Source organism: Bubalus kerabau, chromosome 6 (assembly GCF_029407905.1).
Source record: "Bubalus kerabau isolate K-KA32 ecotype Philippines breed swamp buffalo chromosome 6, PCC_UOA_SB_1v2, whole genome shotgun sequence".
Lineage (NCBI taxonomy): Eukaryota > Metazoa > Chordata > Mammalia > Artiodactyla > Bovidae > Bubalus > Bubalus kerabau.
Window position 1 is genome coordinate 115609192 of NC_073629.1, and position 25190 is coordinate 115634381.

Consider the following 25190-nt stretch of genomic DNA (forward strand, 5'->3'; position numbering starts at 1 on the left):
GAGAGCTGGGGGGGGGGGGGGGGTGATCCCTGAATGACCCCACACCCTGCAAGGACAGGAGGGAGATACTTTCCTTCCTTCCTTCCTTCCATCCTTTTGTTTGTGTGTATGTGTGCGCTGTCCCTCAGCCATATCTGACTCTTTGTGACCCCATGGACGGTAGCCCACCAGACTTCTCTGTCCATGGGATTCTCTAGGCAAGAATACTGGAGTGGGTTACCATTCCCTTCTCCAGGGGGACCTTCCCGACCCAGGGATCAAACCCCAGTCTCCTGCATTGGCAGGCGTATTCTTTACCATTAGCGTCACCTGAGAAGATGTTTGTTTGTTTAATAATATTGAAATACAACCTACATACCATACAATTCAACAGTTTCCAGTACACTCACAGTATTGCACAACCATCTCCACTACGTAATTTTTAGATATTCTGTCACCCCAAAGAAGAAATTAGCAGTTGCTCCCTCTCCTCCCCAGCCCTCGGAAACCACTTGTCTACTGCTTGCTTATTTGCCTATTTTGGACATTTCACATAAATAAAATTATTCAATATGGGGACTTCCCTGGCAGTCCTGTGGTTAAGACTCCATGCTTTCATTGCAGGGGCTGTGGGTTCAATCTCTGGTTGGGAACTAAGATCTCACCTACCACCACATGTGGCAAAAATAACTGTTGTACAATATGTGGTTTTGGGTGACTAACTTGCTCACTTGGCCTAATTTTTTCCAAGTTCACCCATGTTGTAGCCTGAAGCCATTCTTCGTTCTTTTTTTTTTTCAAATAATATTCCATTGTATATGAATACACAACATTTTATTTATCCATTCATCCACTGCTGGCCACTCAGCTGCTTTTCGCTTTGGGGTTGTTATAGCAAAAACTCTATGGACATTCACGCCCGAGTCTTTGTGCAGACCTGTGTTTTATTTCTCCTGGGTATACACCTCAAGTGGAACTCGGAGTCATACAGTTCAGTTCAGTTCAGTTCAGTCACTCAGTCATGTCCAACTCCGCGACCCCATGGACTGCAGCACCCCAGGCTTCCCTGTCTGCTACCAACTCCCGCAGCTTTGCGCAAACTCATGTGCATCGAATTGGTGATGCCATCCAACCGTCTCATCCTCTGTCATCCCCTTCTCCTCCAAATTAGATGCACTAGTTCACATTCTCACCAGCCATAGAATGTGTGCTTCTAATTTCTCTGTACATTTGCCTACACTTACTATTTTCTATCTTTGGTTAGAGCTATCCTACTGAGTAGGAAGTGATAACTGACTGTGGCTGTTTTATTTCCCTGATAATTTATAATAGTGAGTGTCCCTTCATGGGCTCTTTGTTTCTGTTTTAAAGTTCCTCCTTACAGCTCAACAAATGCTCAACTTTTTGACTTAAGAAGTGACAAGGGACTTCCCTTGGTGGTCCAGTGTCTAAGACTCTACACTCTTAATGCAGAGGACCCAGGTTCTATCCCTGGTCAGGGAACTAGATCCCACATGCCAAAACTAAGACCCAGTCCAGCCAGACAAATAAATATTATTTTAAAAAAGAAGTGACAAAAAGGAGGTGAGCACCACCATTTCAGATTCAACAGGTAATATATTAGGGGACCCAGAAAGGGCACAGATGTTGGTCACAGCTATTGAGTTGGGCAAAGACCCCTTGCACCATCAGGGGGAGAAGCTCTGAGGTCTGTGTTTAATCCCTGATGTTAAAGAGGAATCTGAGATTTACCATGATCAATATACCTAAATATGTATAGTACACTGGAAGGTTCATTAATATAAGAAAAAAGCATAGATTTAGAAATCAGACAAGTCCAAGTTTTATTCCCTATCCAATCACTTGTTAACTGTGTGGCTTTGGGCAGATTGCATAATCTCCAGAAAGCCCAGCTTCCTCATCTGTACTACGGGAAACCAAATACCTAATTCATCAGCTTATTGTGAAGATTAAATTAAACAGTATTTGAAAAGAGCCTGTCACTTGGTGCTCACTTCTAAACTTGATTCCTTTCTCTTCCTCTTGATACTTGACTGGGAACGGTTTTGCAGTAGCATGTTGTCATGAATTTGTTAACTACTAATGTTTCATAACAATGACAATATGCCCCCTGGGCCTAGGAGAGAACTTTCCAACTGCATTTGCTTTGCTTTTGGCAAGAACTAAGGGCTGAGGGCCTGATGCAATCAGCAAACATTCCTGCGCCTCTTCCTAGCCTGGTTCTCGGAAGCTGGGCAAGTTCAAAGAGGAATCTGACTGTACTTTCCCCTGACCAGAGGGACCTCAAAATCTCACTGTTGATTCACGGGGACTCTGTGACGGTTCACATGGTACAGAGAATATGTGCTGTGTGGTCGTGGAGAAGTTGGTCCCCAGTCAAGGGCAGGAAGAGGAGGAGGAATCAGATGGTTAAAGGGCATCATTGTCCCCCAGAGAGAAAATGACACATGAGCTGGGTCTCGCCATGTGAAGTGTCTGGGGCTTGTGTGCATGCTCAGTCACTCAGTTGTGTCCAACTCCTTCTGGTCCCATGGACTGTAGCCCACCAGACTCCTCTGTCCACAGGATTTCCCAGGCAAGGATATTGGAGTGGGTTGCCATTTCCTTCTCCCAGCCCAGGGATCAATCCCACATCTCCTGCATTGACAGGTGGATTCTTTACCACTGAGCCACTTGGGAAGCCCAGATATATATTATATGTGATATAAACTGAATGGGTGTGTTCCCCTCCCAAGTTCAAATCCCACTAAGCCCCCAGTGGGATGGTATTTGGAGATGAGACCTTTGGGAGACCACTAGAGTCAAATAAGGTCATGAGGGTAAAGCCCCACTCATGGGGCTACGGACTCCAAGTTCACAGTCTCTTCCCAGTTACCTACAAGGACAAGGCTGAGTGAGCACACAGTGAGGTAGGGGCTCCCCATAAGCCAAGAGCAGGGGCTTCATATGAAACTTACCTTGCTGGCACCTTGACCTTGGACTTCCAGTCTCCATTTCTGTTGTTTAAAAGCACCCAGTCTATGGTATTCTTCGCCAAGGCTAAGACAGTATATACACAAAACATTTGTTTGGGGACTTCACTGGTGGTTCCGACAGTAAAGAGTCTGTCTGCGATGCGGGAGACCTGGGTTTGATCCCTGATTCAGAAAGATCCCCTGGTTGAAGGGAATGGCAACCCACCCCAGTATTCTAGCCTGGTGTATCCCATGGACGGAGGAGCCTGGTGGGCTGCAGTCCAAGGGTTGCGAAGAGTGGGACACAACTGAGCAATTAACATTTTCACTTTATTTTTTCACATTATTCTTAAAGTAGGGTCATTATAGTTGGGACAAAAAAAAAACCCATTTCTCTTTATAAATAGTTTATCAGTTAATAACAATTAGCAACAATTCATTTTTTTAAGTTGCTTTTGAAGAAACCCATCTACCGTATGATAGAGACATCTCCTGTGACCACAATACACAGTGAGTTAATTACACTTTATCACCATAGCTCCTTGTTTCTGGAGCCTTCCAGGGTCTCTATCTTAGAGAGAACACACATGCCTTCTAACGTTTTTGAGCTTTGACTCTGCACAAAACACTGTGCTCGTTCTTATTTACATGGAAGAGTTCTTCAATGTTCGGTATTTTTGGTTTCGTTACCCACAGAGTTTACATGTTGTTTTTTTTCAAGGCACAGTTGCTCTTGGGAGATGTGTCTGTTCTGGGCTGTGTGATGTGTGAGTGTGTGTGTGTGTTAAGTTGCTTCAGTCATGTCTTACTCTTTGCGACTCCATGGACTGTAGCCCGCCAGGCTTCTCTGTCCATGGCATTCTCCAGGCAAGAATACGGAGTGGGTAGCCATGCCCTTCTCCAGGGGATCCTCCTGACCCAGGGATTGAACCTCCAGCCAGGTTCTTTACCACTAGGGCTGCCTGGGAAGCCCTATCTGTACAATACTGAAGCTCAACAGAAACGCCTTTGGCCTAATTGTTTGCATGAGAAGATATATTCATAAATGCCCTCAATAGCTACATTAATGGAAAACCGGAAAAATTAGATAATTAAGCACCCTGGTGACTTGAGAATTTTAGAGTGCTGGGGGACTGGTCGGATCTGCATTTGCACGTCCAAGCTGTGTCAAGAGTCTCACTAATGCCCCTTGACCCCAGTCATGTTGGGGCCTCCAGCAACTGTGCTTGACTTCAGAGTCTGTCCTGTTCCACTCGGTTCCGCCCTCTCAACCAGAGAATGTTAGAGCCCAAAGGACATCACAGGCTCAAAAGTGTCAGTGAGGAAGGGGAGCTCTGGGGTCACTCAGCCAACCCTTTCATAGAGGAGCATGGAAGTGTTAGTTGCTCTGTCGTGTCTGACTCTTGGTGACTCCATGGACTGTGGCCTGCCAGGCTCCTCTGTCCATAGGATTCTCCAGGCAAGAACACTGGAGTGGGTTGCCATTTCCTCCTCCAGAGGATCTTCCTCACCCAAGGATTGAGCCTAGGTCTCTTGCAGTATAGGCAGATTATTTACTTTCTATAGACGAGGATATTGGAATACAAAGGTGTGATCTGCCAAAGTCATTGAGCAACTTAGAGGCTGAATTCTGGGTGGGGGGTATCCCTTGGTCTCTTGAATTCCAAGCTACAGCCCTTCCTCCATCCCCAGAGGCACACAGGCCGGGGCATCCACTGCGCCAAGCTCCATTTAGCCAATGACTGTCTGAGTCACTTAATTAAACGGAGGACACAGCCACCACCCTCGCCCTTCAATTATTTCAATGCATCCTGTTCCCATGGTGTTTTAACACCTCGTCCCTCCCCCTGCTCCACCCAACACCCACACCCACCTCCCCAGCAAGGAATTCATGTATACATGGGAGCTATTTTCCATTGAGAAGGCAAGTTTCAGAATAGGAGGTGCAGTTATTTAAAAATTAAAAAACAATACTTCCCCTGCTTCGGAAGAGCCAGAGCTGACACAGACTCATCAGATTCATGCTCCATGGAGACAACCATGGTGGAGCTCTTGGTGGAGATTTAGAAAGAGAAACAGTCCATTGTGGGAAGGAAGAACATTCCCCTTGGACTTTCCAGCTCCACTGAACAGTCAACCAGTACCCACTGTGTGCCCGTGCCCGGCTGTGATGGGCAATAAAAGACGAAGGTGTGTTTCCTTAGCCTTCAAACGCGGGTGTGGTTATGAAGAGCAAGAAAGCATACATCTAAATTAAGTGTGTGTATTAATGGAAGGCAGGAAAGATTCTCCTGCAGACCGGTGGCAGAGCTTGTGTGTCGTCTGCAGAGTGGAGTTCCATGTCTGCTGAGCAGGACGATGCCCTGAATCCTTGGAAACACAGAATCAGCTGCGAGAGCTGCCCTGAGAGCAGTGCCTCCCACTGAATGTTCAGTCACAGCTTGGGTAGAACCTTGAATTTTCCTTTGGTGTCCAATTCAGGGATTCTGGGGTGTCCTGAAGCCCTTTTGCATCAGTTCAATCCAGCTCAGTCACTCAGTCAAGCCTAACTCTTTGGGACCCCATGGACTGCAGCACGCCAGGCTTTCCTGTCCATCACCAGCTCCCGGAGTTTACTCAAACTCATGTCCATCCAGTCGGTGATGCCATCCAATCATCTCATCCTCTGTCATCCCCTTCTCCTCCTGCCTTCAGTCTTTCCCAGCATCAGCATCTTTTCCAATGAGTCAGCCCTTTTGCATAGGGTGCCCTTAATTGTATGTAAAGTGTCTTCAAGAAGGGTTTGGGGCTCCAATTACATTTAACACTTGAATTTATTTAATTTAACATCTGCATTTTAGGTTAAGACAATCCAAGTCTGAAGAGGGAAACTTCCTACACTGTTGGTGGGAATGTAAATTGGTGTAGCCACTATGGAAAACAGTATGGAGGTTCCTTAAAAAACTAAAGATAGAGTTACCATATGATCCAGCAATCCCAGTCCTGGGCATGTATCTGGACAAAACTGTAGTTCAAAAAGATACACACACCCTTATGTTCATAGCAGCACTGTTCACAATAGCCAAGACGTGGAAGCAACCTAAATGGCCATCAACAGATGACGGGATAAAGAAGATGTGGCACATATGTGCAATGGAATATTACTCAGCCACAAAAGAGAATGAAATATAATGCCATTTACAGCAACATGGATGGACAGACAGATGATCATACTGGTGAAGTAAGTCAGAAAGAGACGAATATCAGATATCATGTACATGTGGGATCTAAAGTGTGGCGCTAATGAGCCTATCTATGAAATAGACTCACAAACATCGAGACTTGTGGTTGCCAAGGGGGAGGGGAGAGGGGAGGGGTGGATTGGGAGTTTGGGATTAGCAGATGCGAACGACTTTTTTATAAACTGGATAAACACCAAGGTCCTACTGTAGAGCACAGGGAACTATATTCCATATCCCATAATAAACCATAATGGAAAAGGACAAGAAACACTCCAGGAACCAACAGGAGGAGAGGGGCACCGCCAGCCAGGCTGGGGCAGGACACTTGCAGTAAGTAGGGGACTGATTCTGAGAGGAGGAGTAGTCCAAGAGGCTCCTCCACCCCTGTTCCTGAGAGGCAGGGCCTGCCTTACTGGCCCCTGGGCTGTCTCCATCTAAGATGCCCAGTGTTGCTCTGGAGTGGGCCCCCTCTGCCCATCACAGAACCCATCCTTGCCCCTCCTGGGTTGACTTGCATGCACATCAAACTCACTCCAGGCCCTCCCAAAGTCAACCTGGTGACTCATTATCTGAACGCCACCTCCTCTTCTCCTAATCCCACTCCTGGAGCCTTCCGGCCTCAGTCAACATTCCCCATGGGGTAGCCCCTGGGCCTCCACTGGGTAGCTCTCACCCAATCTGGTCCAGGACCCAGGGTCCCCAGTCTCTAAAAACACTCATCTGGCTTGAGTCCTGCAGAATCAGCAGCAACCCAGAGTGGCCAGCTGGAGCTGGACAAGAGAAGCCATGGTAGCCGCCAGCCAGGTGTGGAGACCACGGAGTCCTGGAAGAAGAGCCGTGGCTGTGCCCTTGGGGGCAGGGCAGAGGTGATGGGTCCGGGTCAAGGGGGTGCAGCAGCGTTATGACGGACTGGACCCACCCAGAGCAGGACAGCTGCCAACCAGCCTGCCTGCCTTTGTCCTGAGCGGGAGGGAAGGGCAGTCAGAACATCCCGGGAGGGGACAGGGTGACCCCAGGGTGACTCCTATAGACATGTCTACACCCACCTCTGCAGCCGGTAACCCCAGCACAAGATGAAGACAGAGATTTCGGGGCTTTTCCAGACCAGTATTTTTCAAATGTCGTTCTTGTCCGGGACGCACAGTAAAATATCCATTTTCCATAGTAATCCATTATGTGCACACATTCACACATACACATCTATGTACATGCAAACACACAAACATACGTAAATGAAGCAGCAGTTTGATAATACGTTACTCTTCCTTAGTACAAGTGTTAGTCACTTCAGTCATGTCCAGCTTTTGTGACCCCCAAGGACTATAGACCACCAGGCTCCTCTTTCCATGGAATTCTCCAGGCAAGAACACTGGAATTGCCATGCCCTCCTCCAGGGGATCTTCCTGACCCAGGGATTGAACCCGTGTCTCCTGCATGGCTTCTGTATCGCTGGCAGATTATTTACCACTGAGCCACCGGGAAGCTCACTCTTCCTTAGTACAATGCACTAATTAATTCTCTATTGTATCTCATTTTTTTAATGCACATCATAACCCTCCAAATGGATTGCATGAATCCCAGAGGGTCATGACTCTTGATATGAAAGACGCAGGTCTAGGTATCAGGTACCTTCTGAGGGAGGAGGGCAAATGATTGGCGGCCAGGAGGGAAACTTTGAGGGGTAGCGGGGGACAGGCCATGCTCAGCTCTCACTGTCTGTGGGCTCTTGATGGTTTAGAAAGGGCTCAGCTCTAAACCAAGGCTTCTAGCTATTCCTTCAGGGTTCCCACCTGTAGTAAAAGTGAAAGACAGGAGAGTGAGTCACCGTTGTTACCAAATGAGAGGAGGACACGTGCTCTTCCCCAGGCCTCTCCATCATGAACTAATGGCCCATGAACGAAAACCAGCCGAGAGATTTTATTACAGATCCCTTCTGAGGGTGTTGCCAAGTATTTAAACATCACAAATTCCTGAATACTCAGCAAATATTCAGATGAGTGGTTACCTGGGGGTGGAGAATGACGGCAAAGAGGCACCATGGAAATTTCTGGAGTGCTGGAAATATTCTACATTTTGGTTGGTTGAGGTGGTGGTTATATGGATAATACATGTCAAAACTCACCAAATTATACATAGAAAATGGATGCATTTTATTGTATGTAAATTACACCTTAATAAAGTTGGGTTTTGATTGCTAAAACTAATCACTATGCTCAGTTGAAGGCAGCATGAAAAACACACTGATTAAAAAAAAAAAAAAAACCTGCCCCTAAATAAGAGCCTTGATGACACACACAGCACAGGCTTGGCAGGAAATCGGCAGCCAGTTCATCCAGAATCCAACTAAACAAATCTCGGTGTACTCTAGTACCCAATCAACTGTAGTTTATGAATACTCCATTTTAGAAGCTGTTGGTGACTATTAGTAAGAGCGCCAGGTCATAAGTAACGTAAGTAACGTATAAATCCTTGGTTATTAGGCATCTCAGCCCGCAAGACAGAAAAAGTAACCTGCCCCAGGCATCCTTGTGAGGCCCAGCAGGGGGACCTCAGCATCCAGCGCTCACAAAGCAGAACTAGCGTGGTACCCTCGCCTCCACCCACATCAGGACCCTGAAGAGGACTCACACCAGTCAGCCTCCAGGACAGTGACAAGCGCCATCTCTTCCCCTGTCTCCCACCCAGCAGAGCAAGCTCGTGGTTTCCTGTGAGGTCTCTTCCTGCGTCTCGAGTCCATGCTGGTCTGCTGTCTCCAGAAACCCATCACCCAACTTGTGACCTGCCCTTGTGTAAACCGGTGGATGCCCACTTTCTGTCTCACCTGAAGGTCATCCGCCTCGCCCCATGGAGGATGGCAGGGGACCAGATCTCCAGCTGGAGCCATCTCCCAGGCAGTTCTGCCCTCCCCTTTCTCCACTGGGAAGTCACAGCCCAGACTCTGACAGTCACAGAGCCGGCCCCTGCCCCTGTTCTCTCTAAAGAGAAAGGCACATGATAATCTCTGGATCACAGCGAAGGCTGGACTGGGTGTCCCAAGTCTGCCCAGTCAGACAGAGACAGGGAATTAGGGGGAAGATGGACAATCAGGCCCTAAATAATTACAAGTGATGCATCAAGTTGCATTTACAGTCTGGCCCCACCCCTTGCACCCAGACCCTTCCGCTTCTTCCCCCAGAATTGACCTGGTGACCCAGAAGCTAAAGCAGCCCTAAGTAACAGCACAGATCAGCAGGGCTGAGCCCAGAACTCCTAGGTGATGACTGACCCTATCCAGCCCCACCCGGGGACCATCTTCCCCACTCTCTCTGGATTTCCTGCTGGTTCCAAGGGATTCCTGAACAAAGACAGTCAGGCATGAGGAGAGTACAGTGATCTGGAGAGCCTGTCTGCCTAGACACCACCTTAGGGGGCTGGGGGGAGCTGACTTGGCACAAAAGCAGCCCCTCTTTCTCTGTGTGATTCGGAGGGGCAAGATGTTTGGAGAGGAGAAGCCAGCGGTGGGAGAGAGAGCCGCCTCCACCATGCATCTCCTGTGAAGGTGGAAGAGGTGGTCCTTTTCTGATGGACCCTGTTGCCCAGGAAGAAGGACAGGGAGATGGGAGGATGCCTGCAGTCTCCTGAGGCTGAGGGACCTCTGTTGGTGGAGAGGGCTCATCTGCCAGGGGAGCACCAACCATTCTGGAATCAGTATTATCAAAAAATGAAAGTTAGAAATATGAGCACATGTTTAACTGTCCAGCAGGTCCTTGTCTAGGAAACTGCTGTTCTTTTCTGGGGGACTTTCCTGGGGCTTCAAACCAAAGAAGTGTTTCTCCCTACTCCAAAGGATGGTATGAGACTCCAGACTCAATGCAAAGTCTCCCTCATGACTTTTTCCAGGGCTATCAGGAAAAACTCAGTTGCAATCTCTATGGACATGATAAGCCAAGAGTTGATGGTGTTCCTTTTAAACAGCACTTTGAGAATTCTCACTTGAAAAACCAAGCCCAGACAGAGAAGAGCAGGGAAATGATAGAAGAGCCAGAGCCACGGCCCTGATAACAATGTTGAACCCCTGGATCCAGCTTTTCCTGAAACTAACACCAGACCTTTGACCTACCTCTCAGTCAAGTGAGCCAATTTATTTTCTTTCTTTCTCTCTCTCTCTTTTTTTTTTTTTTTTTGCATTGTGCTGTTGTGAGTTAAATTTCTTTCACTTATAACCAAAGAGTTCTGATGTACATTCATTGTTCCAAAAATACCATCTCTAAATAATATACCCTCACTGGAAGGACTGATGCTGAAGTTGAAGCTCCAACACTTTGCACTTCCAATACTTCGCACCTGATACAAAGAGCCAACTCATTGGAAAAGACCCTGATGCTGGGAAAGATTGAGGGCAGGAGAAGAAGGGGATGACAGGATGAGCTGGTTGGATGGCATCACTGACTCAATGGACATGAGTTTGAGCGAGCTCCGGGAGATAGTGAAGGACAGGGAAGCCTGGTGTGCTGCAGCCCATGATATCTCAAAGAGTTAGACATGACTTAGCAACTGTAAGAGCAGCAAAGATACAGTTAATCAAGAAAGGGCGAGAAATGATTTATTACACAAGATTCTGAAAGACAAAACCGTAATGGGGAAAATCAACGATTTTAAATCAACCGAAAGGCAAAGATTTCAATTCTGAGATAATCAACACAGAACTGATTGGAAGATGATAATTTTAGCATATGTAATTAAAAATTAACTCTGATATTTCTTTTTTTCCCTCGGTTGTGGCATGTGGGATCTTAATTTGCCGATCAGGGACAGAACCCATGCCTCTGCAGTGAAAGCACTGAATCTTAAGCACTGGACCAGCAGCAAAGCCCCTCTAAGTTTTTATACATCAGGAAAGATGAAAATATATATACATACACACACACATATAGAAAACATAGAAAATGAGAAAAGGCTATGAATGGTTTATTCTCAAATTGGAAAAAAAACAGCTACAAAACATAGAATGAAATAGGCTGATTAATAATCATAAATTCAATCAATAAAAATTATCATTTGTTCCTCTCAGAGTGGCCCAAATTTTAGAAGGAGATAGTATTGGGGAACATAAGAGACAGGAATCCTCACAAACCATTAGAAAGCGTAAAAACTGGCAAAGCTCTTTGGGAGAGTAAATTGAAAAGATTTAGTGAAGATTACATACAATATTATGCCAGAAGTCCCACTTTAGGACCCAGGACAAAACTTTCACTAAAAAACACATACGAAGATGTTCCTTGCAGTGTTGTTTATGACAACACAGAGTAGGGGATAACCTAAAAGGTCAGAACCAGGAATAAACAGACACACAACAGTGGGGGCCCACGGTGAGTGCCCTCCAGAAAGGGAGGAACAAGAGCTACATACATCCAGGAGAGAAAAGCTCAGTCCATAACACTGAATGAAGATTAAGGAGCGCAAAGTTTAAAACACATAAAGTAGAATATGCTTCATCAAATTACACACGTGTGTAAATCAAAGTTTAAAAAATATTGGGTTAACCAAAATTGGAAAACCCAAGTGAATTTCTTGGCCAAACCAATAGATCAGAAGGACACACGTAAAATACCCAAAAGTAGGATCTCTAAGGTAAAAGATGGAATGAGACTTGGGATGGGGTGAAGAAGAAACCAGAATAAAAAATTATGAAAAATGTTTAGTGGATGAGTAAAGATGAGAGCATCCTGAGCTGGAGGCAATGCACAATTCAACTCTGTGCATTAAGATACAAAACAAACTAAAAATGTCGAATGCACACAACTTCTGTTACAGGAATAGTTGTAAGAGACTAGAAGCTACTCAGCTATTAAAGAATTAAGGGACCAATCAAATAAGTTATGGTGTATTCACTGGATAAAGTAATACACAGTCATTAAAAATTATACTGCAGTGTGATATTGTGACTTATAAGAAATATATATGTTGGAACACTCTTAGAATTTCCTGTAAGGAGAGCAACAAAGGTGCCTTTTGTGTTATGATAATGAAAGGCTTTGGGAAAACCCCAAAGTCACCTAAGGATGGAGGCTCGTTGCCAGGGAACTAACCAATGTTTGCAGAGAGCTGGGACTTTCAGCTCCACTCCCTAACCTCAGGGCAGCAAAAGAGGGATTTGAGATCAAGGTCAACCACTTATAGCCAAAGATTTAATCCATCATGCCTGAGTGATGAAGTCTCCACAAAACCCCAACAGGCAAGGTTCAGAGAGCTCCTGGGATGGTAAACACGTGGATATTCGGGAAGAGTGGCTGGTTCAGAAGGCATGTCCTTTCCCCATATCTTGTCCTATGCGTCTCTTCCATCTGACTGTTCCTGAGTTACACCCTCGTGTAATAAACCAGTGACCTAGTAAGAAGAATGTTACCCTAAATACAGCAAGCTCCTACAGCAAAATAATCAAACCATCGATCTATAGCCAGCAGGTCAAAGGCACAAGTAACCATCAACCTGGACTTATGACTGGCATCTGAAGTGTGGGGAGGGGCAGTCTTGCGGGATGGAGCCCTTGACCTATGGGATTTGATGTCATCTCCAGGTAAAGAACCCACTTGCCAATGCAGGAAAGACAGGAAACGTGGGTTAGATTCCTGGATCAGGAAGGGTCCCTAAAGGAGGGAATGGCAACCCACTCCAGTATTCTTGCCCAGGAAGGCCCAGAGACAGAGGAGTCTGGTGGGTTACAGTCCACGGGGTCAAAAAGAATTGGATGTGATTGAGCACAGCACACACACGCACATACACACAAACCAGGGAAACAGTCGAACTGAATTAAGCTATAGGACCCCTGCCTTGGATCCCAGAATTACTTGGATGGGTAGGGGCGGTAGTTTGAACATTCTTTGGCTTTGCCTTTCTTTGGGATTGGAATGAAAACTGACCTTTTCCTGTCCTGCGGCCACTGCTGAGTTTTTCAAATTTGCTGGCATATTGAGTATAGCACTTTCACAGCATCATCTTTTAGGATTTGAAGTAGTTCAACTGGAATTCCATCACCCCTCTAGCTTTGTTCATAGTGATGCTTCCTAGGGCCCACTTGAATTTGCATTCCACGATGTCTGGCTCTAGGTGAGTGATCACACCATCATGGTTATCTGGGTCATGAAGATCTTTTTTGTATATTTCCTTCGTATATTCTTGCCACCTCTTCTTAATATCCTGTGCTTCTGTTAGGTCCATACCATTTCTGTCTTTTATTGAGCCAATCTTGCATGAAGCGTTCCCTTGGTATCTCTAATTTTCTTGAAGAGATCTCTAGTCTCCCATTCAAACTACCATACAATTGCACTCACCGCACATGCTAGCAAAGTAATGCCCAAAATTCATCAAGCCAAGATTCAACAGTATGTGAACCATGAAATTCCAGATGTTCAAGCTGGATTCAGAAAAGGCAGAGGAACCAGAGATCAAATTGCCAACATCCGTTTGATCATTGAAAAAGCAAGAGAGTTCCAGAAAAACATCTATTTCTGCTTTATTGACTAGGTCAAAGCCTTTGACTGTGTAGATCACAACAAATTGTGGAAAATTCTGAAAGAAATGGGAATATCATCTCTGACCTGTCTCCTGAGAAATCTGTATGCAGGTCAAGAAGCAACAGTTAGAACTGGACAGGGAACAAAAGACTGGTTCCAAATTGGAAAGGAGTACATCAAAGCTGTATATTGTCACCCTGCTTACTTAACTTATATGCAGAGTACATCATGCAAAATGCAGGGCTGGATGAAGCACAAGCTAGACTCAAGATTGCCGAGAGAAATATCAATAACCTCAGATATGCAGATGACACCACCCTTATAGCAGAAAGGGAAAAACTAAAGAGCCTCTTGATAAAAGTGAAAGAGGAGAGTGAAAAAGTTGGCTTAAAGCTCAACATTCAGAAAACTAAGATCATGGCATCCGGACCTATCACTTCATGGCAAATAGATGGGGAAAACAATGGAAACAGTGACAGACTTTATTTTGGGAGGCTCCAAAATCAGGGCAGATGGTGACTGCAGACGAAATTAAAAGATGCTTGCTCCTTGGAAAGAAAGTTATGACCAACCTAGACAGCATGTTAAAAAGCAGAGACATTACTTTGGCCAACAAAGATCCGTCTAGTCAAAGCTATGGTTTTTCCAGTAGTCATGTATGAGAATTGGACTATAAAGAAAGCTGAGCATTGAAGAATTAATGCTTTTGAACTGTGGTGTTGGAGAAGACTTTTGAGAGTCCCTTCAACTACAAGGAGATCCAACCAGTCCATCCTAAAGGAAATCAGTCATGAATATTCATTGGAAGGACTGATGCTAAAGCTGAAGCTCCAATACTTTGGCCACCTGATATGAAGAACTGACTCATTTAAAAAGACCCTGATGCTGGGAGAGATTGAAAGTGGGAGGAGAAGGGGACAACAAAGAATGAGATAGTTGGATGGCATCATCAACTCAATGGACATGAGTTTGAGTAAGCTCTGGGAGTTGGTGAAGGGCAGGGAGGCCTGGTATGCTACAGTCCACGGGGTCTCAAAAGAGTCAGACATGACTGAGTGCCTGAACAGAGCTGAACTGTAGTGGGGTGGGGGGTGGGGAGAGAACCCACACATTGGCAGTGGAACCAGAATCATACTGGCAGAAATTAATTCATTGATATAGAAAGTCATTCATTGTGTATTAAAAGAAAAAAAGTACATTATAAAATGGTGTGTATCATTGATACATACAAAATATAGAAAATATTCTAAAAGGATGTACAGCAAATGCTTAAGCGTGGTTACCTCTGGTATCACAAGTATTTTTCCCACTTTTCCTCCTGGTTTATCTGTAGCTTCTGATAGCTCAGCAGTGAATAAATATAATTTTTAAAAATCCAAACTTTTGAAAACAAGCTTTTACTGGGTAAGAAATAATGCATTCGCGAGTCAATTCCCAAGCTTTGACTCTTCTTAGGTCCCTTAACATATTTCAGTGGTTGTGAGCATCACACTATTTTTGTGTCATTGTAACATATCAACACCTAGACGTGTTGATTTTTGGAGGAAGAATAATCAGCACCTTGAGATAGCACGTGCATGCCCTGCAGGTGTTTCCCTCGGTGAAGGAAAAGCCTAAATATAGACAATGCAAGCGTGAGAATGAACTCCCCCTGTTCCGTGCTGGGAACGTGAGCAGGTTTTCTTCCTGTTTGTTGCTTAGGCCGCTGCGGGGAGTGTGTGGCTGTCTGGTGAATGCCAGGATGGAAGGTAGTTTTCCACTCTGCACTCAGCTCACTGCCTCTTTCTGGGTCATTTGGCACCTGTGTGCCCACTGCATCCTGTTGGAAGGGACCCAAGGGAAAGACCACAGTGGTTAAGGGCACAGAAGCTGGCCATGGCCAAGAAAAACACTGACTTCGCAGGACGGGGCTGGACCCTGGGAGGCGGGCTCTCTCCCCTGCTAAAAAACACACATAAGACAAGTCCAGCTTGCCCACCACCACTTCCTGGGACATAGAAAAATAACTTCCAAAGTCAGAAGGGACGTAACTTCCGCTGTGCATCCTGGTCCCAATTAAAATCCACATCGCAGCTCAGAGCATCAGCTCCAACGCGACTTTAAATAAAATGCTTCCTTGTGGGACTCCCTGGTGGTCCAGTGGTTAAGAGTCTGCCTGCCAATGCAGGGGATCTGGGTTCAATTCCCGGCCCGGGAAGATCCCACAAGCCCATGCACCACAAATACTGAGCCACGGCCCCTAGAGCCCCTGCTCAATGATAAGAGAAGCCACAGCAATGAGAAGTGCCCACGTTGCAACTAGAGAAAGCCCGGGTGCAGCAACAAAGACCCAGCACAGCCAAAAATGAAGAAATGATTTTTAAAAAATGCTTCCCTGTACATTCATGATCTTTTGACAGGTTAAAACATTACAAGGGAAGTAATTTTGGAATTGTCAAAATGGCTGAGGTTCAGCTCATAATTGAAAGCAATTATACTCCAATTAAAGAAAAAAAAGAAAAGAAAGAATTATTGGAACTTGCCTGGCAGTCTAGCGGATAAGACTCTGCATTTCCTTGCAGGGGGAACTAAGATCCCACAAGCTTCGTGGTACATAAAAAAAAAAAAAAAGAATTCTCATTTTTTATCCTAAGGAGATCTGTTCTGAGCTTTCCTTGAACCCTGTTGGCTGAATTAGGCAGAATTGGGAGCCCTTAGATGTGCCTACAGTGGAGAAGGCAATGGCACCCCACTCCAGTACTCTTGCCTGGAGAATCCCATGAATGGAGGAGCCTGGTAGGCTGCAGTCCATGGGGTCGCTAAGAGTCAGGCACAACTGAGTGACTTCACTGTCACTTTTCACTTTCATGCATTGGAGAAGGAAATGGCAACCCACTCCAGTGTTCTTGCCTGGAGAATCCCAGAGACGGAGGAGCCTGGTGGGCTGCTGTCTATGGGGTCACACAGAGTTGGACACGACTGAAGCAACTTAGCAGCAGCAGCAGCAGCAGATGTGCCTACGGAGGAGGAGAAAGCAGTTTGGGGAAGAGAGGAGTAAGGGGAAGGAGACTGATCAGGCAACAGAACCCCCCCGCCCCCAGAACCATCCTAAGGAGGCAGAAAGTGTGGCCTTTCAGAGGACGGATGTGATTCCACCCTAAACCTAAGTCATCGTACGTCAAAGAATCTGTTATGAAAACCAAGTTGGTGTGGAGGAGCTTGGCGTCCATGGGATGTTTCATTTGGCTAAAAGCAGAGCCTCTAAGGGAGAAGGAAATGGCAACCCGCTCTAGTATTCTTGCCTAAAAAATCTCAAGGACACAGAAGCCTGGAGGATTACAGTCCATGGGGTTGCAAAGAATCAGACATGACTGAGCGACTAAGCACAGCACACAGACTCTAAAACCTCTTAGCCAGTTTTAATAACAAGTTCAGTACTAAGAAGGCCAGCAAGGCTGTAAGAAGCACTGGCACTGCTGAGAACAGGCTGAGCAACAAGGAAGCGCCATTGAGTGCCGTGGCCACGATGGAACTTGGGAGACAGGCCGCCTTGGTGTTCGTGATGACCAAGAAGGGGAGAGTGGGCAAGGCCAGGTCCATGGCTGATCTGAGCTAAGGAACTGTGTTTAAGACAAACATTCCAAAGAGTAGGTCCCTGGAAATGAGTAAGGGGCTTCAAGTTCTTTTAATGTTGACCAACACAAGAAACCATCCTTTATGCTGACATGGGTCAATTTATCAACATTCTGTGAATACAGGTGTTCAACAGCTGTGTGTGATTGTATGAATCAGAATCCATCACACATTGTGAGGTCCTAACAATGTGTTATGAAGACTTTAGAAACTTTCCAGGCAAGTCCCTGGGATTCCATGACCTACTCATCTGCTCCTCCAATCTTCCTACCAGCAAAAGGCTTGTTGTAAGAACGGCATGTGGGACTCGCTAGTGGTCTAGTGGTTAAGACTCTGCCTTCCTATGCAGGGGACCTGGGTTCGATCCCTAGTTGAGGAACGAAGATCCAACAAGCTGCGGATCAACTAGGCAGCTAATGAGTCTGCACACTGCAAAGAAAATCCAGCACAGCCAAAAATTAAAAGAAAAACATTTTTTAAAAAGAATAGCATGACCCATGAAGTGGACACATGTGGCTTCCTAATGACTGCCTCACAAACAACTCTTTATTATGATCTTAAGATTTTCAGGAAGCACACCAAATTTTCTATAGTCATAATCCCAGGGACAGAGGAGCCTGGTGGGCTACAGTCCACAGGGTCACACAGAGCTGGACACAACTGCAGTGACTGAGCTCTCACGTATTCCTTCCTTCTCTTTCCGTTTCAAATGTTTTTATGTCGTACCCTCTTGGGTCCTCAGGCACATGCCTGATTTTTATGATCACCACCACGGTTTGCCAGAGCGGTTCACCTCTGCCAGTTATTTCAGTGCTGTGCCACGCAACTCAACTGTATTCTGTATAATTAGTCACTTCCATAAACATTTGATGACAGACTATGCTTCAGCTAAGCTGAAGCTTGGAGATGCCTTCCTTACCTACTTCTGCGTCTTTGATCAAAATGTCACCTCTCAGGGAAGCCTTTTCTGACCCCCGCAAGCCTCACACCCTGCCCATCGGGGACCTGCTGTCCCCGGGCCTGCTTTACTTCCTGTGTCACACTGTCGGCCTCTGACACGCCAGCGTTTGTTTGCTGCGTGTCTCACTAGTTCCCCCGGGGCTGGGGATTTTATTTGCTCCTGGATGTTTTGGCAGTACCTCCATTTGTGTGTGGAGTGCACGTGGCAGATATTCAGTAAATATCTGTTTAGTTGTCAAGTTAATTAACTGGTTAATCAATATTCTTCATCCTTCCTCTGTCCTTCAGTGGAGTCATTGGTCATGTCCTTCGTCTCTAGATTTTAGGTTCACCAAAGCAGGCTCTAAGGGCAAACATTTTGGATTCCCTAAGTACAAACATATGGATGAATGAATGAGTGAATGAACAGGTGGATGGACGGACGGATGGACGCATGAACAAAGAAGCAAGCCACTTGGGGCCCAAAGGACAAACTGCATACTGCAAGAAGGGGGACACCATTAGGAAGAGTTTGAACGGAGCTCAGAATTTCTTCTTGTAGTAAGAACCCAAACCTATGTCTATACTGCTTGTGAAGCAATAGGCCCAGTTAAAAGAAATATATATATATATATATATAATGTTTATTTATTCAATACAATTCAGAGTTTTTCAAATTGAGTGAAAATTCTTTAAGAAAATTTTTCCAGAGTCAAATAACCTTTAAAAAAATCTCTATGCTTAGCAGTTTTAAATAGACTTCTTTATGTCAGCACTTACATATGCCTTTAAAATGCTAATATTCATTCTACATGAATCACCCATATTCACAAATCCTTTTACCAATTGTTTTAAATCACAGGGTGCTCTGCCCATGGAATAGCCATGAACACCTGCCAGTGTTCCATAGAAGAATGTTTGGGAAAGCCCGTTTCAACTTATAGCTTAGAAATTAGCACTGAAACCTACTCCCTGGCAGCCCGATCACTCAAATAACTATGGTAACCTTTCTGTTTTGCAAAACAACTGATATGTAAAGTAAAGAAAAACAGTAAGATTTGGAAGAGCTGGTCATGTCACGGTCACAACCTCCGTTAGGCTGTCAGGAAGGATCCAGTATTATTTAAATAATAATAACAGCAAACTTTTAAAAAATCTGTAGGTTTCAAGGTAAGGAGGAAATGAAGAGAGGACAGGAAGCCTGACCACCCCCCTCCACAGGTACGAGCAGGTGAGAGTTAGAAAGAAACATGTCTCCGTTGAGGGTATAGCTCATCTTAAGGTAACGCATGTGTGCTCAGCCGTGTCCAACTCTTCCTGACCCCATGGACTGTAGCCCGCCAGGCTCCTCTATCCATGGAATTTTCCAGGCAAGAATGCTGAAGTAGGTTGCCATTTCCTTCTGCAGGGGATCTTCCTGACCCAGGGATGGAACCCACGTCTCCTGAGTCTCCTTCATTAGCAGGTGGGTTCTTTACCGCTGAACCACCTGGGAAGTCTGACTTACATGTTGGGAGATGTCTTTCTCACACTTCTTTTCAGCTGAGGTGAAGAACAACTTCATGCCCAGTGGCATGGAAAGTGCTTCAAAACCCATCTGTGCCAGTCTTCAGAGCCCACTAGAGTCACTTTTCATACGTTGGGCAACCCCCACCCTGGCACAGGCAGTCAAGCCTGGAGTCACATCATGATGACAGAAGATCAAAAGGAGGAAGAGATCCTAGCAAAGGTCTTTTTCCTTCCAACTTAGCGTTAACAAAGGGAGAGAGGAACTAAGGTTCAAGGCCACTGGACGCCTGGTCTAATTTCCCTGAAGAAAGTTTGCTTGCAGAAGTCGGTTTCACTTCCGGCATGTGGTGTGACTCTGGCAACACCTTCCTGCTTCTTCCCAGAGGGGCCTGGAAAACATCAAAGGCCGCTGCCTCTGTTGGGGAAAGGATGCTTGGCTGAGCTTTTCTATGGAAAGCTGTAGTCAAGATAGTGCATTGGAGTCACATAAGCATAAAGTGGTAGAGGGAGGAAGACAACCGAGTTTAGAGAAAGTGAAATGCTTGCTGTGTTTTGCGGCAAGTTTAAAGCCCTCTTACTGACACACGTACTCTATGGTGGCGCTAGTGGTTAAGAGTCCAGCTGCCAGTGCAGGAGATGGGGGCTCAATCCCGGGGACGGGAGATTCCCTGGAGAAGGAAATGGCAACCCACTCCAGCATTCTTGTCTGGGAAGTCCCACGGACAGAGGGAGCCTGGTGGGCGACAGTCCATGGGGTGGCAAAGAGTCAGACACGACTGAGCAGCTGAGCACACACGTACTATTGATACTATGTATAAAATGATACGTGGGCATGATAAAGCAGTTACATGGACATGAATCTGAGCAAACTCCAGTAGGTAGTGAAGGACAGAGGAGCCTGGCGTGCTGCAGCTCAGGGGTCACAAAGAGTCAGACACGAGTTAACAACTGAACACGATAAAGTAGATGATAACGAGAACCTGCTGTACAGCACAAATCCAGTGCTCTGAGGCCACCTGAAGGGGAAGGAAACCCAACAAATGAGGCAATATATGTTCATATACAGTGATTCACTTTGCTGTACAGCAGAAACTAGCACAGTGCTGTAAAGTAACTATACAAACTTAAACTATCTTTAAACTTAAAAAAAAAAAGTTTAAAGCCCTTTGGTGGGGAGGGCTTATCATCAGCAACAGAAACAGAGGTGTGTCTGACACAAAGGGCCGCCCTGGCTGCTTATAGAGGGGACGACAGAAAGTGACAAAGGCAGATGGAAGCCAAATAACTAGATGTGAGCTGTTAGGCTGAGAAGTTTGGTTCTGAAATTTCCCCTTCTCTCCACACTTTGTACATTTCAACGTCCGTAGATTGCTTTTGTATTTAGGGAGAAAAGAGAAAATCAGTTTTATGAAAAACTGGGAGGCACAAACATTTCTGCAAGCATAGGATAATATTCTCAAACTAGTTAGAAGTTCAGTTCAATAATTTCTATTCATCTTGTCTGGCAGCGAGGGCCTCGGACAGAGCGGCCTGCCTGGAGAGGAGGCTCCCACAGAGGTGGCTGTGAGGTATGTGATCAGGGGCAGAATCAAGGCTGCAGGAGGTCAAGCCAGGGGCTGGAGAACTGAGCCGTGGAGGGGCCTGCAGTCAGACAGCCCCCAGCACTCATCTGTGCCCGGGAGAGCCGGCAGGTGGAGGCACACGGCAACCTGGGTGGACCAGGGTTGGACCAGGTGAGCAAAGACCCAGGCAGCCTCCCCCTCCCTCCTCTCAGCCCCAGACCCTGGGGCACGGGAACGTTATTCTGGTTCCTGTCCTACTCTCAACATTAGGCCTTTTCTGCCGACATCGAGGTTTTTGTTTGCGTTTGCACCTATGGTGAAGCGCTGTATTTTGCATCAGGGTATCTTGAAAATGAAGCTGCATTTGGGGCACATTACAGATGAGGAACGGTCCATCTGTGCTGAGTACAAAACTCAAGTACAGAATCATTTCCTGGTATAACCGGATACTCCGTTATCAATGCTTGCCTGTGTGCCTGCTAAGTTGCTTCCGTCACGTTGGACTCTGCGCGACCCCACGGACTGTAGCTCGCCAGGCTCCTCTGTCCAAGGAATTCCACAGGCGAGAATACTGGAGTGTGTTACCATGCTCTCCTCCAGGGGCTTTTCCCCAACCCAGGGATCGAACTTGCGTCTCTTGCATCTCCAGCCTTGGCAGGCGGGTTCTTTACCACTATTGTGCCTGGGAAGCCCTTACTAATGCTTAACTGAAAGGAAAACATGACTTGCCATGCTAGAAAGTTGACAGGATTTAAACAGGCAGATATAAATGTAGCACCAATCTGTATTTTTATTTAAGTTGGAAAAAATCTCTTCTCTTTCCAGCCCTACCTGTCCCCACCCCTCCCCAACCTCCTCGGAGAGCCTCTCTTTGTTTATCGTGTTTTTGAGCCTGGGAGAGCAAGCACTGACCTCTGGTGTCCTGGTTCATCCTCTGTCTCTCAGGCAGGCCTGGCTCCCTGGGTCCGGGTCCTCTGTTCCTCTCTGCCTTCCCCTGGAGAAGATTTCTTATGTTCTAGGCCCAGGATGGTTTCTTTTCTGTTGCCTTCCTCTGACACAAGGGCTGTGGATCTGAGCCCTGGGCAGGGGCAACAGGGTTTGCCCACTTGGGCTCCTGCCTCCTGGGTGAGAGGGTCCTGGCCGAGCTGCCCTCGCCCAGCCCATATCTGTGGAGGTTTCTCCTCTCTCCCACCCCTCCCATCTTTTCCAGCAGCCAGGTCTGTGGAGAAGAACCACCAACAGGGGGGTGGGGAGAGACTCTCCTGGGGTACCCCACTCCCGGGACTCCACGCTCTCAGAAGGGCCCACGTTGAGCTTGTGACAATGAGGTAACGCTCTGAGCAGAGATCGTCCCACCTGCCATGTGTCAGCCCATCCTCTCCTGGGTGGGACCAAAACAGGTGCTCCAGCCCCAGCCCTTCCTGGAGCCCGGAGTCACTTCCTAGACGTCACGCCGGTTTTTGGTCTTTCTTGTTGCGGGGAGCACACCTATTCCCACCTTCCTACGTCATAAACAGAGCCTGGGCCTCCCCCACCTTCATGCTTTTTCTGAAAAGAAGAAGAAGTTTTATTGAAGGCTTAAACTGCATACATTTCTGTGGGCTCCCTCTGAGTTAATTTTTGTTTTGTTTCTGGTGACTAGAGCATTTGATGGTTGAATGGTTTCACATGCTACTTTTACATACATCAAACAAAATGTATGAGTCGTGTTTTATCATTGACAAAAGCCTCTCCCTTGACACTTTATCTAATTGATGGTCACGGCAACCTGAGGCTCCCATAACCACCACAGGCTGACACCTGCGAGGGGCAGAGAGCTAAGATGCCAACCCGGCTCTCAGGGCCAAATCTCGCAGCTATTTTCTCTGTAACATGCTTATCCTTGTAACAAGCCTGACCTAGACCAGCCAGAAGTTACTTTTGTCATGTTATTTTCATTAAACGGCAGCTTAGGTGCCAAGCGATCAGGGTCCTTGCTCAAAGCACAGCCCTGAGCCCTTCCATTCCAGGCTGGACCCTGAGTCCCACTCTTCAGTCAATGATGTCCTGCAAGGGTATGAAAAAGTGGCAGTCTCTTGGTGCCATAGGGGAGCGCGACAAGAACCCTTGTCTCGCACAGACATTGGCAGCACAAACCACAACCACTGTCCTCTGAGACGGGGGTTGAGAGGCTTCCTGCTGGCTTATAAGTGGCTCAAACTCTTCTCTCTAAAGAGGGTTCACAGCCATGACTGTAGCTCTATGAGGACTTAAAAGACATTGGTGGGTGTTGGTGTTAAAAATGCAGTGTTTTCTCTTGCCACAAATAAGTATAATAAGCAAAATTTTAAACATCTCCTAAAAAAAAAAAAAAGAATGACGTCCTGTGTGCCCTGTGCCAGGCATCGGATTAGATTCAGAATTAGTGCTCACGGAGTTCCACCTTTAAGTTGACACAGCTAGACTGTTTCATCATCATCCTATTTTATTCTTAAAACAGCACTGCAAGAGAAAGCCCATTATATCCATTGAAGCATAGTTTTGTTGCTTTTTTAATTTCTAAACTAATGCAGACTCATTTTTTTAAAATCAAACTATTGAAACATATAAAATGATCTCATCCTCCCCACCCCCAACACTTATGCTCCGTAAGTATTGAGTTGGCTAAAAGGTTTGTTCAGATTTTTTGCATAATGTTATGGCCCAATGAACTTTGTGGCCAATCCACTGATAACAAGTAGGTTAGCTATCTTGCATAGATTTCTAATATAACTTCTAGATGATGTCTATACCAACAGAAGCAGACCCATACACTAATGCATTTGTAATACATAGCTTTTTCCATCTAAATGGGCTACTACTATTTTGTCACTTGATTTTTTACTATAGATAGATGATAGAGATAGATAGATAGCTAATAGGTAGATATAGATTTAGATCTGAGACGTCTCTCCCTCTCAGTAAATAAGTAAGCGTCTATAATACTATTACAACCAGCTGTTCAGTATTCCGTTGAATGACTGTTCTAAAATTTGTTTAGCCAGTTCCCTAATTGATATCAATGTGAATTATCTCTAGATGTTATGATTACATACAGATCTAAGATAAACTAGCTTTGTGTCTTCTGGGCAGGATAATTCATGTCTCTATCTCAATATTTTCATTTGTATAATGTGAAGAAAAATTCTACTTCCCAAAAAGTTATTGTAAAGATGAAAAGAGATAATAATGGAAAGCATTTAGAACAGTGCCTGGCATATTATGAAGACTCAGTGACTATTGAATATTATTGTTATGAGCCTTTGCAAGAATAAAAAGTACATTTCTGCAAGTAAAATTAATGTGTAAAAGAGTACAGCATTTAGAGTTTTGATAAACAAATTGCCCTGCTAAACATTTACTCTAAAAGTGTTCAATCTCACCCACAAACAAATGAGTCAAAACGGCAATGCAGGGAGGAAAGCCAACACTGCGGCTCCGTCTCCCACCCGCCTTCCTGGCACAGCCTGAACAGCTGCAAGACCAACAGTACTGATGAGACTCGGGGAAGACATTCTCATACTAAGTGGCAGCATGTGTGAGAGTGTCCTTTGCTGATTTTGTCAGGCTGTTCTTGGCATATCTACAGTTTGTGATTTTGTCGTTGTTGTTGTTAACAATTTTGCTAAGTCCAGTTTGGGCTTCAGTGACCCAGAGGTTGAGCAGTTGTGGGTCTCATCCCTCTGGGGAGAAAGGCCCTCCCAGGAGCTGCAAGCTGGCTCCTGGACACATATGGTTCCCAGTGGGAGGCTCTCACCATCTCTCAGCTCCTTTAAGGCGTGGACTGAGCATTCCAGCTGCACTTAGGTCCATGAACAGCACCAAAAGGGTGCTTCCCAGGTGGCATTAGTGGTAAAGAGCCCACCTGCCAAAGCAGGAGAC